The 18,591-nt window shown below is 44.1% G+C and overlaps 1 pseudogene; it reads left to right on the forward strand.

Annotated features, from left to right (window-relative positions):
- The first annotated feature begins 10,094 nt into the window (after positions 1-10,094).
- On the forward strand, positions 10,095-17,692 carry LOC129673239 (60S ribosomal protein L28-like; annotated as a pseudogene).
- The last annotated feature ends 899 nt before the right edge of the window (positions 17,693-18,591 follow it).

The following is an 18,591-nucleotide window of genomic DNA, read 5'->3' on the forward strand; positions in this document are numbered from 1 at the left end:
TTGATCTCCAGCACGACATAAGCCAGGTGTGTGTGTTCTTGTTTATAATCCCAGTTCTCAGAAGGTAGAAGTAAGTGAATCAGGAATTCAAGGACTTCATGGGCTACATAATACCAGTCTCAAAATGCAAAAACAAAAAAGTTTATCTAGAGAAGTAGCTTATCAATTCTAAGAAGAAAAGAGACACAGAAATCAGAAAGTAGGGACCCTTTACTTCCCTACAACACAGACCGAGACTAAGGCAAGGAGAAACAGGAGGTGCCCAAGCAAGTCTGCAACCTCCAAACCTTTCACTAGCAGTTCCAAAGACATCTGCTGCCTTCCTACATGCACACTGGGAAGACAAGAATTACAGCACTGAATCACCAATGCTCTCTACACACACAATGAGGAGGTCATCCTGGGCTAGCCTGTGCGTGCCACAAGGCTGCCTTGAAAGTAAAACAGTCTACTAAATGGCATCTAAGATTGCTGCGCTAGGATAGCATAAAAGTAACCTTTAAAAAAAAATTTTTTTTTTTGAGGTTTGTTTTTTGTTTGGTTGGTTGGTTTTTCTTGGGGGGGGGGTGTTCTTTTTGAGATAGAGTTTCTCCATGTAACGGCCCTGGCTGTCCTGAAACTTATGTTGTAGACTAGGCTGGCCTCAAACTCAAGAGAGATCTGCTGCCTTTGCCTCCCAAGTGCTGAGATTAAAGGTATGTGCCACCAGCCCAGCTTTTTTTTTTTTTAAAGCACTTTCACACACATACACTTTTACTAAACAAAAATATTACAATAGAGTCAACTGTTGCACTCCAGTACAGCCTAAAGCCTTGATCCTCACAAGATGTTTCAAAGCTTTACTCAAACTATCTGGATCCAGAGCTGGAGAGATCTGGCTCAGCAATTAAGATCACTTGTTACTCTTGAAAGGACACAAATCCAATTCCCAGCATAACACATGGTGACTCATATCCATCCTTAATCCCAGTTTCAGAGGATCCCAACATCCTTTTCTGCACTCCCAGGCTCCAGGCTATGATGTAGTATACATACATTCAGACAGGCAAAACACTCACACACACAAAATAAATAAATCTTAAAAAAAAAAAAAAAAAAAGAGCCTCAGTCACATAAAACCATACGTTAGTCAGATGTGCCAGAGAGTTTGGGTAAAAGGAGAGTTACCAGCACACATGACCAGGTCTGGATTTTTACATATGAGTGCCAAGGACTCAAACGCTCAGGCCCTCTGTGCTGGAGCAACAAGTACTCTTACACTGAACCATCTCCCAGCCACTATTTTTAACTTCTTGAAAGAAAAAAGACAGTTCTGGTCTACACTGGGTAGTTTTTTGTTTTTTGTTTTTTTTTTGTCAGCTTGACACAAGCTACAGTTATCTGGGAAGAGGAACTTCCACTGAGAAAAAGTCTCCATCAGACTGTCCTATAAGCAAGCCTGTGGGGTATTTCCTTAATGAATGGTAACTGAAGTGGGAAGGCCCTGCCCACTGTGGGCAGTAGCATACTGAGAAGCAGAATAAAGCAAGCTGAGAAAGCCATGAGAAGGAAGCCAGTAAGCAGCACTCCTTCAGGGCCTCAGCTTCCAGACCTGCCTCCAGGTTCCTGCCCTGATTTCCTGCCCTAACTTATTTCAATCATAGACTATTATATGGAAACATAAGCTAAAATAAACCCTTTCCTCCCCAAATTGCTTTTGGTCATTGTGTTCCATCCCAGCAAAAGAAATCCTAACTAAGACACGGTCTCTCTGGTCTCATCAGCAGAAGGAAGATCACTGTTTGGACATCATCATACGAAGAAATGCACACTGTGCCACTGTGGCTCTAAGACCTTCAGCCTTCAGAAGTCAACTTGTTGAAATGTAGCCAAGCCCAAGTGTAACTGGAGTGCTGACATGAAACACTCAGGACTAGGTGAATATGGCACCAAAAAATTGTCTATTGCAGATTCAGACAGGGACTTCATAAAGGAATAATACCTGAACCCAAGAGGGAGGCGGCATCCAGTTCCAAACATGTACATCTTCCCACATGCACATTGGGAAAGCAACACTCCCTCCCCTGAACCACCACTGCTCTATGTACAGTGGGAAAGCTCATCCCGGGCTAGTCAATCACAAAAAAGAAAACCATTTCAAAAGCGCAAAGCAAGAGGCTAAAGAGAAAATATAAATTAAGATCCCCAAAATAAACAAAAAAAAGAAAACTAAGTTACCCAAAGCATAGGGGCAGGCTGTTCTAGGGCACATCGGGGCTAGCAGAGACCATGACAAGAAACTGAAAGCACTGAGCTTATGAAGAACTAGAGAAAGAAACAAGGATGATGATGACTAAAAGCACTTCAGTTTGTTGTACTTTGGGGTTGGTTTGGTTTTGGTTTTGGTATGCTAAACCATGGTACAAAATATTTATATCCTATTCCAAAGCAAGAAGACTATCAAGGCTGAGACCTATCTCTTTTTAAAGTCCTTGATATGTTAACACTTTTTTTCTAATTTCTTTAAAAGTAAGAAAGATGAGAATAAATAAATTATTGCATTAAACTGTCATCATTCATGATGATACTGAATGAAGTCCATAAAAGTTTAGATTTAGCATTAATATAGGATAAAAAAAAACACCAAAAGTTCCTATAATTTCCCTCACACTCACTGAAAATATATTACAAATTATACAGTATAAAAACATAAACTTTTGTTCTTTTAGTAAAAAAAAAATAAGCAGTTTATTTCAGTAACTCTGGTCCAGTCCACAATATAAAAACCAATCAGAGGCTTTCATCTTTTTTGTTTGTTGTTACTTGAGACAGTCTCAGGATATAATTCAGGCTGCCCTACAACAGTATTGTAAACCAGACCACTCTAGAACTCACAATCCTCCTGCCTCAGTCTCTGGAGTATTAGAATTTAAGATATGTACAGCCACACCTGTTTGAAGCTTATATTTCTTAATTATCTTCAAGAACCATTTTACCAAAATACAGAATAATGCAGTCATAATGTGAACATTTCTGAGACATCAGGAGACAGCTCAATTAGCTGTTGGAAGATCCCAAGATTTAGCATCAAGTAGTGGTTCACCCTGGTAATCCCAGTACTTGACAGTAGAGGCAACTACACAGTAAATTTGAGGCTAGTCTGGAATATAAGGGACCATGCCTCAAAAAAATGGAATAAACGAGTGGTGGCAGCATACTCCTTTAGTTACAGCACTTGGGAGGCGGAGGCAGGCAGATCTCTATGAATTCAAAGCCAGTTTGGTCTATAGAGTCCCAGGATAGCCAGGGCTGTAACACAGAGAAACCCTGTCTCAAAAAAGACCTAAAAATAAATAAAATAAAACAACAATAAACAAACAAAAAAGCAGGCAAGAATTAATCAAGTAAAACTTGTATAAACGTCTCTAGAAGAGGAGAGAAGCTTAAAAGTCAATTCTGTGACCTCACCCACTACCCTATCTGCCTCAATTCAACTTAAACCTCTGCCAGTTATTTCTTACAGAAACACTGCAAATTGTTTCTAAACACTTTTCTTTATGACATACATAGCAATCTCCATTTCCTATTTGTCATTCCTTAGGAGTCATTATAAGACACCACTTACAACCATAAATTCCATGCAGGATCTATCAAGTATCAGTGGACAATCTTACTTCTGTCTCTACATGCTTTGCTTTGGTATGTATTTTTCCATAAGGTTATTTCAAAAAATATATAATTTAATTACCCAATCTAGCATCTACACTCTTACAAAAAGTACTAAGGTCCTGGAAACTAAGAAACTGCTCTCAATCAAAGGACTTGATTTTCATGGACCAAGGAAATGGCTCAGAAGATAAAAGGGGATTACTGGCAAGCCAGACAACCTAAACTCACTTGGGAACTATGTGGTTGAAGAAGAGAACCGACTTGTGAAAACTGTTCTCTGATATCCACATGCATGGCATGGCCTATGTGCAGACAGGCACACAATAAATAAATAAATAAACAGATAAATAAATAAATAAATAAATAGCCTTCATTTAAATCTTGGCACTCTCAAGGCTAGGGGTGTAGCTCCGTGGCAGAGCACAGGCAGGAGGCCTTGGGTTGAAAATTCCCAAATACAAAAGGAAAGGAAAGAATAACAAATCTCACTAATCTTACACACACTTAAAAAAAAAAAAATTCAGATAAACAATGTAAAATTATATCAGCTTTCCAAAATTCATAAAAAGTATCCTAAAACTGTGTAGAAAGAGAATTTCTTAACCTGTACTCCCTTAAAGTCATTATCTTACTAATTCTACATACTGTGGAAGCTTAACCCACCTACAATGACCTCCAAGACATTTTTTTTCCTAAAAGAATGGCAGATTAGGATCATGACACTTGATTCAATGAAAATGAAATTAACAAAAACTCTTAGGCCTTAATGTCTCCAAGACAGGAAAGAAAAGAGAAACAGTGAAATTCACAAGATTCATCTTCAATTTAATTGTTTGAATAATTTATACAGACTTTTTTAAACTCTTGAATAAAATGACTAAATCACAAATCACTAACCAAATTAAAAAAAAAAAAAAACTGTTTCAAAAGAGACTCCTTGCTCCTTGGATTCCCTTTGGATACCTCCAAAAAAAAAAAGACATTCACAAGACTAGAACCTGAATTCAAAATCTTAACCATTCCACCCAGCACTAGGCTCTTAACACCACAGGGTAAAGAGTTTCAGAGAAGGTTTAAGAGCAGAATCAGTATCAATCAAAAAGAAAGTGGAAGTGAGCAAAATTATTTATGAGAAAGCAAAAACAGACTATCATTGCTTTTGCTAAAATGGTACCAACTTCGAAAAAAAACAAATCCAGTTAAAAACATCACTTGTTCCCTCAACTTCTGAAGCTACCAATGACACATTCTGTTTCTAAGAGAGGTTCCAAGAGACCAAATGAGAAATCACTATGTAAAAAGTGACCAGTAAAATGAGAGAAAGAGAAGAGTAAACCGTTAAGGACAGAAAGAAACAACACATTTATCTGTCGGGGTCGTAGGGAAAAAGCCATGTCCCACAACTCAGCCTCAGTTTCCTACCCCAAAAAGGCTAGAACATGACATTTCGTTCCAACGAGCTGGAGGGCCTTGTTTCACAAGCGTCCAACGACCCAAAGGGCCCCCTCGGGGGCGACTCAGTAGGGGTCCCCGGTGCAACTGAGGCGTGACACACGGAGCCCTGAATTGGGGGGAAAGGAGGGAGGGAGTAATGTCCACGGGAGTCAAGCTCCCACACTCCAGGCGCGACGACACTTATCCAGGACCTAACATCCCCTCTCTAGAGAACCCCGCCAGCAGCTTCAGCATCTCTCCCTCCTTCCGGCTTCTCGCTCAGTTCCGGGCCGCCCTCCGGCCGCGCCCCCGGGCGCAACCCCCTTCGCGACGCGCGTCCTGGCGGTCCGCGCGCTCGCCCACCGACCGACGCCAAGGTCTCCTCCCGGCCCCGGCGGAAGGATGCCGGACCGGGCCTCCCAGGCTCCTCCTGGGCCTACCTGGGAGGCGAGTGAGGGCTCGGCCGGAAGGCCAGCGGGCGCACCGAGCCACGGACGGAATAGAGAGAGGCCGAAGAATGAGCGAGGGGTCTGCTCGACCGACCAGCGGGAGAAAGCGGCCAGAGCCCGGGGCCTCCGGGCTAACTCAGTCCAGGACCTGGCACCGCCGCCGCCGCCGCTCTGGAGACATCAACCAAGAAGACGCCGCAAAAGATCATCGAACACACGAACGCCCAGACATCAAAGAAAGAGCGCCCCAGCAGTCGTTCAAGGCACTGCAGTTGAGTGCCGAAACACTGCTCAGCTCCTGCTACAAGTCTGGCTGCCGTCCTAGGCATAAATAAACAAATCCAGATAATAAACTATGGCGTAGAGTAGGCTGTGTTTCTGCCATTTTCTGTTGGTGACCGAGTGTTCATTTAGAGAACTAAAGTTTTGAGACGGGCGCGCGTTTGTAACCCCAGCATTTTAGAAAAAGGAGGCATGAGGATTCGGAGTTCAAAGTCATCCTCAGAGTGCGCGCGAGGCCAACCTGGGCTATATGAGACCTTGTCTTAAGCGAAATAAAAATTAGTCTTTTGTAAGCGCATTGATTGAAGATCAAATCATAGCAGAATAAAGCTCGCCTTAATAGTTCAACGACAGCCTTACACTTAAGGACTTCTCACACTACTTCATCTCCCAGCTGAACAAATGACTTCACCTCTTTTGATTCCTGGTTTCCTCTCAGAACTGTAAGGTGCATGAGATATGGGGGAGGCGAAATGAAGAAAACAGTGAACAATCTCTTTGAAAGCTCCAGTTCACCCTGACAAACAAATCCAAGAGACGATGAAAAACTTTAAGGTGGGACGGAAAAGTTCCTATACCTTGTTGTTAAAGCTTTATTCTTTTATTTTGTTTATCGAGACACAGTTTCTCTGTATAGCTTTGGCTGTCTTAAAACTCGCTCTGTAGATAAGGCTGGCCTCAAACTGACAAGAGTTCTATCACCTGCCTGCCGCTGACTCCGGAGTGCTGGGATTAAAGACACCAGGCGCCACCACCGCCTGATTTATTCCTTCTTAAAGAACACTTACTTCTCTTTTATTTTCTTCCAAAGATCTAAAACCACAGACCACAAATGTGTTTTTAGTTAACTAACTAGCTAGTTAACTAATTAATTGTTAAGAGACAGGATTCATGTAGCCTACACTAGTCTTCGTGTAACCAAGAATGACTTCGAAATTCTGATGTCCCAAGTTTGGGATGTGCATGAGGGATTGATAACAGGGTTCTCATTCTGTAGCCTGGCTAGCTTGGAACTCACTGTGTAGCCCACGCTGGCCGCAAACTCAAGGCAATCCTCAGCTTCCTGAATGCTGCAATTATAAGCAACCATGCCCAGCTTGCTTGGTTTTGGTTTGGTTTTTGATAGACTCTCACTATGGAGTCCATATTGCTTCATACTCTGACTTCCCCCACTCTGTGTTCCACTTGTTGGAATTACAGGTATTTGCCACCATATTTGATTACTAGCTGGCTCTAACAATTGTAATCGCCAAACTCCACACCGTAGAATCTGTAGATTGTTTCTAAGTATTTTTCATGTGATAGGTGTTTGCTACTCTTTTTTTTTAATAATTTGTTTTTTATGTGCGTTGGTGTTTTGATTGTGGGTATGTCTGTGTAAGGGTATTGGAGCCCCTGGAACAGGAATTATAGACAGTTGTGAGCTACCATGTGGGTGCTGGGAATTGAACCCTGATCCCCTGGAAAAACAGACAGTGCTCTTAACCACTGAGCATTCTCTCCAGCCCAGTATTTGCTACCCTTGAGAGACCACTATTATATAATATCATTATTGTTTACGATTAGGTTTTGTTGAAATAAGCAATAATAATTAATAATAATAATAATAGACCAGGCATCATGTTGCACACTTTTTTGGAGTTGTTTTGGGTTTTTGTTTTTGTTTTTTAAGTCAGGGTTTCTCTGTGTAACCTTGGCTGTCCTGGACTCACTTTGTATATCAGGCTGGCCTCGAACTCAGAGAGATCCACCCACCTCTGCCTCCCTGAGTGCTGTGATCACAGGCGTGCACCACTGTACCAGATGTGATGCACACCTTGAATCCCAACTTTCAGGAGGCTGAGGCAGAGAGACTGAAACATCAGTATTTAAGGAAAAAAAACAAAAACAAAAACATGCTAGCTGACACCTTTACTCCCAGCCTAGGGAGACAGATGCAAGCAGATCTCTGAATTCAAAGGCCATCCTGGTCAGCATAGTGAATTACGGGACAGCCAGTACTTCATAGTGAGACTGAGACTGTAGTGGTTTGAATAGGTATGGCACCACATAAGCACTCATGTGTTTGAATGCTTGGCCATAGGGAGTGGCACTATTAGGAGGTATGGCCTTGTTGGAGGAAGTATGTCACTGTGGAGATAGGTTTTGAGGTCATATGTACTCAAGCTATGCCTAGTGTGGCACACTGTCTCTTTCTACTGTCTGTGGATCAATATCTAAAACTCTTGGCTCCTCCAGCCAGTGTCTGTGTGCACACTGCCATGCTTCCTGCTATAATGATAATTCACTAAACCTCTGAAACTGAAAGCCAGCCCCAATTAAATGTTGTTCTTTATAAGAATTGCCATAAGCCAGGTGTGGTGGAGCATGCCTGTAATCCCAGCACTCAGGAGGCAGAGGCAGGTGGATCTCTGTGAGTTGGAGGCCAGCCTGGTCTCCAAAGTGAGTCCAGAACAACCAAAGCTAAACAGAGAAACCCTGTCTCAGAAGAAAAAAAAAAAGTTCTTATCTATTTCTGCTGTTAAAGACTAGACTTTGTATCCATATTCCCCTCTCCAGCCCAGTATCCATATTCCAGCCACTAAAGCTGAAAAAAGCAAAAGTAAGTTTCCTTATCACATCACAAGACTTGCCCAGTAATATTCTACTGGCCAGAGTTGTTACATAACCATGTAGAAGTCTGTCCTCCAAACATGACATGCAGTTACCATTTTGAAATCAGAGCAGCTCTCTTTGTCTTCACAAGACCCTCATAAGACAGGATAGTATCCTCTAGTGGGAATGGGGACTTGGGAGTCTGTGTACAATGGTCCTCCCCTATTCAAGGACGTAGAAGTAGTTAATTACTGGAGGAGGGCAGAGACTCTTGGGTAATATAGCTCCCACACATTGCCCACACTTCCATAAGTAACCCCTCAGTCATTCTCCTGTAAGCAACCTTCGTTGGCTTAAGCTAGACTTGGGTGAAATAATTTCTTTAGTATGCCATTGATGCTTTATTTAGGATGAATAGGTGTTTTTTGTTTTGTTTTGTTTGTTTTGTCTTGTTTTGTTTTGTTTTTCACATCTCCTCAGGAAAAGTTAGGCAACACTTGGCATCTGAACAGTTGAGAAACAGACTCAAAGATGAGACTGGGGAGAAATAGAGTTTGGGAGGAGTAAGTTGCACAGGCCTTGCTCTGGGTGAGAAGACCTGCAACTGAAGCTGAACTATGGTGGTTTCTTTAAAAATCAGAACTATTTTAAGAATGTGATTTTGTTTTAATCGCAGGTGTGGGGATCTGGGGTGGCTTCAGACTGTCCACAGCAGCTCACTGTGATTCGCCTCCTGCTCTAGCAGATGGGTCATTTTGCCAGCTGCAGATAGTTTCTGCAATTGTTGACATTTGGAATTCTGGGGACTTTGAAGAGGCTGACTTCATGACAGGCTTTAGTTTTAACTTTATCTGACTAGGCTTGAGTTTCAGTTTTGGTTTCTAGGAATATGTGATGGGCAGCCAATCAGAATCTGCCCCAACACCTCGCTGGGTCAGAGATAGTTACTTAATAATTGCTTTGGAAAGTCCCTGAGCTCCTGACCAATCCTGATTAGCCCCATACCTCTAGGCTAGCTGCCCACCAATCAAACCAGAGGTCACCTAATCATTCCTGATTCCCCTAACTGCTTATAAATAGGGCCTTCCAGCCCATTTCTGAGTCGCCACCATTTTGTGAAGGAGGTGACCCCAGCATGCTGGAATTCTCTGCAGAATAAACACTGTTTTTGCACACCATCTGAGTCTGGTATCTTCAGCGATTCACAAATCCTAACATTTGGGGGCTCATCAGAATCACTGAGAACCCCTACAGAGACTGGTTGAGCATTCAAGGGACCTGTTTTCTCCCTAGCTGATTGGTAAGTGTTTGGGGCACCCTGTGTATGCTGTCTGTTGTCTCTGCTCTGGTAACCACTTGAGCACAGTTTGGAGGCTGAAGGTGACTTGTCAGTCATGCACACAGTCCAATGGCCAGGGATGGTGGAGGATACTCCCAACACCTGGAGAGAGCTCTCGGGTCCTTACCTGGTTCTGGGAGAATTTGAAAATGCTCATCTGGTTTCTGAGCTGGCATCAGGTCTCTTTGTATCTTGTGCACAGAAAGTGAGACCAAGGGATGCTGCTTTCTGGTTTTTGGTTTTGCTTTTTTCATTTTCCCAGGAAAGTCTGTCTGTGTCTATTCATGAGTGTCTTCTTCCTTGTCATTGTCTTGCTGTGGGTTTTTCTGGACTAATCGGTTTCAATCATGGGTCAGGCTTCATGTACCCCTTTGAGTCTAGTGCTGGATCACTTCAAGAACCAGGTCACGGAGGATTCAGTTTTGGTTGTTCACCCAGGTAAATTAACTTTTGTAGGAAAGAACAGCCCACGTTCAAGGTGAGCTGGCCAGTAGAGGGGACATTCCACTTGCCTACCGTTTACAGGGTAAAAGTTTTGGTTTGTTAGACTCCAGGACACCTGAACCAGATTCCCTATATCACCAGGCAATACCTGGTGGAGCGACCCCCACCCCATCTTGGCTCAAACCTTTTCTGAACCCCAGGTTTTCCATAATCCTGGTCTGAAAGGCACTGCCACAATGACCCCCCTATACCTCTCCCTTCAGCCCCAGAGAAGAATGACCTTTATCACCTACCATATGTCCCAGCTCCTCCACCTGTTCCCGGGAAGGCCGCCACTGTGGGGGAGGGGGACAGGCTCCCCCTCAAGCAGACTCTCTAGTGAGCCTGCCTAACCCCAGAGCTTGAACGGCTCATCAGGCAGAGGCAGAATCTACCATGCTTCTCCCCCTCAGGTCCACGGGACCTCCCAACACTAATGGGAGACAGTACATGACCCATTTGCCCTTTGCTAGTGATTATTTATATAACGGGAAACACCAGAACTCTAGCTCTCCAACAACCCTCAGTACTCATTGACCTCTTAGATTCAGTGAATTTGACCCACCAGCCCACTTGGGATAATTGTCAGCAGCTGCTCCAGGTCCTCTTCACTATGGAGGAAAGGGACCACCTTCTGAGGGTGGCTCAGAAACTGGCTCTGGCACCAATGGGTTACCCACTCGGGTCCAGGCTGATACTGATGCAGCCTTTCCACTTGCTCAACCTGACTGGGACTACAACTCTGCTGCAGGTAAGGTGAGGCTCTAGGCCTATTGTCAGATTCTCATTGGGGGCGGGGGTGGCTCCTGAGAGGCCTCTAGGTAGCCCACAAATTTATCTAAAGTGACTTAGATAGTTCAGGGTAAGGATGAGAGCCCAGGTGCCTTCCTGTAGAGGCTGATGGATGCCTACCAGATCTACACTCCTTTCTACCCAGAAGCATAGGAGAACCAATCAGCTATCAACATGGCTTTTGTTAATCAGGCCGCCCCAGACATCCAGTGTAAGCTCCAATGGCTAGATAGATTTGCAGGTAAACAATTAACTGAGTTGGCTGCTCAGTTAATAACAGAAAAGGTCTACAATAATAGGGAAACTCCAGAGGACAGATAAAATGGGAAACTAACGAAGATCCTGCTTGCGGGCCATCTTGACCAACGTAACACTAAAGAGCTAAAGAATCTGGCCTATATGAGAGAAGGAAGTAAGCAGTCTCTTCACCAGGGAGAAGCTAGACCCCCCCCCGGGGGGGGTGGACACCCATCAAAAAAGATCAGTGCTATTACTGCAAGGAAAGGGGGCAGTGGAAAAATGAATGTCCCAAGAGAGCCCAGACCAAGAAATCAAAGGTCCTGGAGCTAGGAGAACTCAGTGATTGAGGATGTCAGAGCTTGCACACACACCTCTATGAGTCCTGAATAACCCTAAAGGTGGAGGGGAAGCTGGTATATTTCTAGGTGGACACCAGAGGTCAACATTTAGTTCTAAGACAACCAATGGGACCCCGTTCAGACAAAAAGACGGGTTCAGAGCACCACAGGCACCAAGCCCTATCCATGGACACCCAAATCGGGTGGACTTGGGAATGGGACGGGTAACCCATTCATTTATGGTCATATCAGGATGTCCTTATCCTTTCCTGGGCCATGACCTCCTGACCAAAATGGGAGCCCAAATCCATTTTTGGACCCAAGGGAGTGCAGGTCCTAGATGGGAAGGGCCCAATACATATTTTAACCTTGGTCCTGGAAGATGAGCATAAACTTTAGGCTCCACCGCTCGGGGCCCCTGACCCTGATGCTTTCCTGCAAGAGTTGATAAGGACCGTTTCTGAGGTATAGGCTCAGATCAACTTAGGACTGGCCAAACACCAGTCCCCATTATAGTGCAACTGAGGGCTAACACCGTCCCTGCAAGGATCAGGCAATACCCCATCCCTCGAGAGGCTTGGGCTGGTATCATGCCCCTACATCAACCGCCTCTGGGAATGGAATCCTGGTTCCTTGCCAGCTGGGGTGAAACACCCCTCTTGCCACTGGTGAAGAAGCCACACTCCAATGATTATTGTCCAGTGCAGGACTTGAAAGAAGTCAGCAACAGGGTATATTCACCCAGAGAATATTCACCCAACACTGTCAAACCCAAACACCCTGTTGAGCAGCCTGCCACCCAAATGGACCATCTACACAGTGCTGGATCTCAAGGACCCCTTCTTCAGTTTGCCATTGGCCCCAGCCAGTCAGCCCCTGTTTGCCTTCAAATGGCATGATCCAAAGTGAGGCTTTATTGGACAGGTGCCCTGGACCAGGCTGCCACAGGAATTCAAGAACCCTCCTACCATCTTTGAGGAGGCACTGCACAAGGACCTGAGTTCACCCAAGTGTCAGTCTTTTGCAGTACATGGATGATTTCCTTGTAGCTGCCCCAGATGCAGAGACCTGCTGCCGAGTGACCACTGACCTGCTACAACAACTGTCCGGGATGGGCCACTGAGTATTGCCCAAGAAGGCCCAGCTGTGTCAGCAGGGGGTAACATACCTTGGGCACATAGTCAAGAGGGGACAATGGATGCTGTCCTAAGCCTGGAAAGAGACCAACCATCCTGTAGATAGATACTAACCCTTCTTTGTTTTTGCATACCATCTGAGTCTGGGGTCTTTTTCGGCGATACAAAAACCCTAACAGTATATAAATTCTAGAGCCCCGATTAGGTGGTGTGGGTAGCTGCTGGTCGTTCAGGGGGGTTTGTTGCAGTTTATCAGTAGTCATGCTCAAAAGAGAAAAAGAAAGAAATTAGATTCAAGGATCTCTCTCTCTCTCTCTCTCCCTCCCCCTCTCCCCCCTATCCTTTCTCTCCTACCTAGGGATAGGGGGTGAAACTGGGTGGATAAAGGGTGGGAAAAAGAACCCACAGCATAGCAAAGGTAAGCTACAGGAGCCAGCCTGGGGGCAATTCTGTTATGGCTGTCCTTCTCCATGGCATAGGGAATGTCTTCCTGCTCTGGTTGCCATTGCTTTGTCCCCGTGGGTGATAAGGCATATAACTGAGATGCTGTTCCCTTTGAAGGTGGAGATTTGTGGGAAAATCCATGAATGACTGTTTCTCTATGATATGGAACACACATCTCCTTGATTAAAAGGGAGGGGAGCTACCACCTGAGTACATGAGCACAGAGAATATACTATAATCTTTTCAACTAGAATGTGTGGAATGGGATTGTAAGCAGATTATGGCATCATGTGAACTTTGCCATAAGACATGAGACTGAAGTTGAACTATCTCAAAGAGAAGGTGCTCACATAAGGGAGACATTACACTGGCTTCTGAATTAGCAGGAAAATGAAGAAGAGTCAGCTGTGACAGTGCACACCTTTGACCCCAGCACCAGGGAGGAAGAAGCAAGCAGATTTTTGTGAGTTTCAGTGCATATGTTGATCCAGATCAGACGGGGCTACACAATACCATAGCCACCGGGTGCTACATAGTACAGGGTACCAGTATTTTGTTTGTTTGTTTGTTTAAGATTTTATTTATGTATGAGTGCTCTATCTGCATGTACACCTGTGTGCCAGAGAGGGCATCAGATCACATTATAGGTGGTTGTGAGCCACCATGTGTTTGCTGGGAATTGAACTCAGGACCTCTGAAAGAGCGGACAGTGCTCTTAACCACTGAGCCATCTCTCTACCCTGTGGTTTGTTTGTTTGTTTGTTTTTTCTTTTTTTAGTGATCTGCAATAAGGTGGGTGAAAATAATGAGATAGAGTTATAAGTTTATTATTTCTTTTCTTTCTTCTTTTTTAACTTCATTTTTTCAAGACGGGCTTTCTCTATGTAGCCCTGGCTGTCCTGGAACTGTAGACCAGGCTGGCTTTGAAGTCAGAGATCCATCTGCCTCTGCCTTCCAAGTGCTGGGATTAAAAGGTGAGTTCCATCACTGTGGGCTTTGTGTGTGTGTTGTTTCTTGCATAAGAGAAAGAGTACAAATTAGATTGTGCTAAGGACTCTTTTCTGGGATTCCGGACACTTAGAACCCATAGGAAGTATTGGACAGTGAGGAGAAAGGGGAAAAGGAAGACATGACAGAAAACCCCTGTGCGGCCCAACATCTAATACAGAGGAGAAGAAAGTGCGTCATTCAGTACGCAGACAGGAACTACTCTGCATCTGAACTGCCTGAATTGGAGAAGACTTATTTTAATGATGTGTTTGTGTGTGTGTTTGTATGTGTGTACACCACATGTTTGCAGGTCCCCATGGAGGCCAGAAAAAGAGCTTGATATCCCCTGGGGCTGTAGTTACAAATGACTCTGAGCCTCCTGATGGGAATGCTGGGACTAGAACTCTGGGCCTCTCATTTTTTTTTCATGATTGGCCGTATTTCTTGATTATGCGTATGTATGTGCTGAGTGTGGGCATGTCCACATGAGTGCAGGTACATGAAGAAGGCAGCGGTGTTGAAACCTCTGGAGCTGGGATTATATCCGAGTGAGCCAGGGGAGGAAGCCAGCAAAGTTTCTGTTTCAAGTCCTGTCTTGACTTCTGCCTTGGCTTCCACTCATAAACTGTAACCTGTAAGATGAAATAAATCCTTTCCCAAATCGTTTTTGGTCAAAGTGTTTATCACAGCTCTAGAGAAACAAACTGCAACAGCCAGAAAAAAAAACAGAGGGGAGGGAGAAAGAGAGGCTAATTTAGCAGGAAATAGGGATTCAGTGTGCTTTCTGTGCCTCATGGGTAGGACATAATCTCTTGGGGAGGGGTCCTCCCTTCCTTCTTTCTTTCTTTTCTTTTCTTTCTTTTCTGTTGTTGTTGTTGTTGTTGTTGTTATTATTATTATTATTATTATTATTTTATTTTATTTTATTTTACCAAGACAGTCTCTCTGTGCAATCTTGGCTGCCCTGGACTCACTTTGTAGATCATGCTGGCCTCAAACTCACAGAGATCCCTCCACCTCTGCCTCTCAGAGTGGCGCTCCAATTACAGGGGTGCACCACCGCACCTGGCTGGGGTTGGTTTTTCAAGACAGCCCTGTGCAGCCTGGCTGTTCTAGAACTCATTCTGTGGGCCAACCTGGCCTCAAGCTCACAGAAATCTGGCTTCTTCTACCTCCCAAGTGCTGGCATTAAAGGCATAGGCATGTACCACTACGACCGGACCAGACATGATTTTTATAGAGTGGGAAATGTTCTATGGCTCTAAATGATTTAGACTGGAATGTAAATTGTGTTTAAAAAAATGCTAAACTAGTCAAGAGATGCTGAAAAAAGAAAAAGCTGATAGAAAGTATCCTGCTTAGTTTTTGTTTCATTTTGTTTTTGTTTTGTCTTTGTTTTTGTTTTGTTTTGTCAAATTGACACAAGCTAGAATTATCTGGAAAGAGGAGCTGCAGTTAAGAAAATGCCTCCATTAACTGTCCTGTAGACAAGTCTGTAAGGCAGCTAATTAATAACTGATATAGGAGGTCCAGGCCGATGGGGGCAGTGCTATCCCTGTGTAGGTGGTCCTGAGTGGTATAAGAAAATCCCAGAGCTCAGGAGGCAAAGGCAGGTGGATCTTTGTGAGTTTGAGGACAGCCTGGTCTACAAAGCAAGTTCAGGGCAGCCAAGGCTACACAGTGAAAGTGAGTAAGCCAAGCCCTGTAAGAGTAAACGACATTCCTCCGTGGCCTCCTTTCCAGCTCCAGGCTCCTGCCCATATTTAGGTGGACTGTGTTTGGAAGTGTAGGCTGAAATAAACTGTTTCATTCCCGAGTTATTTTTGCTCACGGTGTTTTATCATAGCACTAGAGACATAAGTAGGTTGAGTGGACACCCCAAAACAGGTGTCGTGAGATTTGTGTAGAGTCAGAGTTTGAAGAAGAAAAACTGACAGCCAGACTTGGTGCTTATGAGTCTCTGGAAGGCTTCAAAACCCAAACAACATGGGTGAAAGATGTAGTGAAAGGCAGGGCAATAAAGGTGAAAAAAATAAGGGGCTGAAGAGATGGCTCAGCAATTAAGAGCACTGGCTGCTCTCCCGGAGAACCCGGTTTCAATTCCCAGCACCCACATGGCAGCTCACAACGTCTGCAACTCCTGTTCTAGGGGATCTGATACCCTCACACTGATATACATGCAGTCAAAACACCAATGAACATAAAATAAAAATAAAATTTAAACAGTAAAGGTGAAAATGAGCTTGTCCCAGAGATGGGAAATTATTCCCTCAAAGCATCCTGTGTGTATTTTCCCCTTAAAGAGACAGATTGCTCTTTCTAACCCTCTCAACCACCAGGGCAAAGACAGCAAATTACCTAGAGCATGTCACTGGAGATAAATTAGCAGTTAATGATTGTTAAGTGAAGGGGGAAAACTCTTGTTCGGTGCCATTACTGCCCATAGCTTGCCCGTGTTCTTGTAAAAGACTTCAAACTTGTTGGTTCACCACTCTAGGCTTGGACAGAATAATTTATATGTTCTGTTGTTGGTGATTCTCTAACAACATATTGGGTCAAATAGGCATTTGTTCATATCTCCCAGGAAAGGCACACCACACCTAAGAAAACTTGGGACTCAGTCTTTATCCTCGGTAGCTCTGTGACCTCTGTAAGTCAGGGACAAATGTGACCTCTGTAAGTCAGGGACAACTTAATAAGCAAGCTGTCATATTCTAGAGCCAAACGACAAGTGCGTTGTCTCCTCAAGGCTTTCGGGAAGCTTCCTTTTAGGGAGGCTTTTGGAGTATGGGGTTTAGATACAGAATCTTTATTCAAATTTGACCCAAACAACTACTGTATTTTGAAACCTTGACACAGTGAAAGAGAACTAAAGACATTAATTTCAAGAATGTCAAGCTCTGGAGCTGGAGAGATGACTCAATGGTTAAGAGCACTGCTTCCTCTTCCAGAGGACCAGAGTTCAATTCCCAGCAACACATAGTGGCTCACAACCATATATAGTGAGATCTGGTGCCCTCTTCTGGTGTGAATGTGTACATGCAGGCAGAACACTGTATATATAATAAATAAATAAATCTTAAAAAAAAATGTCAAGCTCTGTCACTGGCGGCCACAGGGAGAGAAGCCACGTCTACACAACTGCAATGGATGGCTGTTTGAAATTGTTCTGGTTTCCTTATCAAGAGGAATAAGGAAATACATAGCACTGAGCCCAATAATCTAAATTGCCACAACTCCTTTGACTATTTCAACACAAGACTGTGGAGCCTGCGGCCAATGGCAAAAAGATTGTGGTGGTCATGAAATGCTGATCCAGTCAGCAAAAAGCAGCCAATTCCTACCTGAGGACCACCATCAGTAAGAATGCTCGGGGCCATCTGCAGCAGGCATTTAATCTGAAAGAGCAAGAACTGCCCTGATCTGTTCAAGGAGGCCATCGGCAGGGGCAGTGCTATCCTGTGAAGCCAGAAGCTTGTGGTGATGAACAGGAAATGGACCTGCTCTACCAAGAACTCCTAAACCCCACAACTCAGAAGCAATAGAGTCCACTGACTTAAAATAATAAGAAGAAGAAGAAGAAAAAGAAGAATTTCAAGAACACAAGAAGTTTTTAAGGTCTGGAAACTTTCTTAACAGGGTCTCAGGAATTCCAGACTGGCCAGGTAGGCAAGGCTGACCTTGAACTCCTGATCCTCCTGCCTTTACCTCTCAAGTACTACATGACCATGTCCAATTCCAATGCACTGCTAGAAACTGAGCCCAGAGCTTTGTGCATCTTAGGCAAGCACTGTACCAACAGACTTATACCCCCCAGAACCCTGCAGAAACTTGGAGGGGAAAAAATGTAATTTTACACATAGATGTAAAATTATCTTCTACAAATGGAGATAATTGAAAAACTGAGGCTGGACTACTTTATGAGCCTTTGGGAAAGATGACCTGCAGTGGTGTTTAGGGGCAAAGTGCTTGCTTAGTATGCATAAGCCCCTTCCTTCTGTGCCCAGAGCAAGAAAAGAAATGGCTTCAGGTACCAGTGGTGATCTAAAGGAGTCCTCTGGAAAAGTTCTTCTGAATATGGAATTAAGCTTCAACTTGTTAGTAAATGACTTGCTTGTTCTTAAGATGATCTGGATCAGACTGAACAACAGAGATGCAGAGTTGAAATACTCAGAAATACTAGGATTCTTCTCACACCAGAGAACTCATAACTAGAAACCAGGTGGGCAGAAATTGCAATCAGCCTGGGTTGATGTCCTTCTACACTCTGGCATGGACACTCCATAGCTCACTGCTGTGCTGGTTGTTGATGGCTGTGTTCTAGTAGGTTTTTCTTGTGGAGCTATACCCTTGAATTTTAGGCGACAATCCTCCCTGAGTCTCTGTTATAACGATCAGTTGGACAGAGGCCTTTCAGTGCT

Source organism: Psammomys obesus, unplaced genomic scaffold (genome assembly GCF_907164565.1).
Source record: "Psammomys obesus unplaced genomic scaffold, mPsaObe1.curated_primary_1811, whole genome shotgun sequence".
Classification (NCBI taxonomy): Eukaryota; Metazoa; Chordata; class Mammalia; order Rodentia; family Muridae; genus Psammomys; species Psammomys obesus.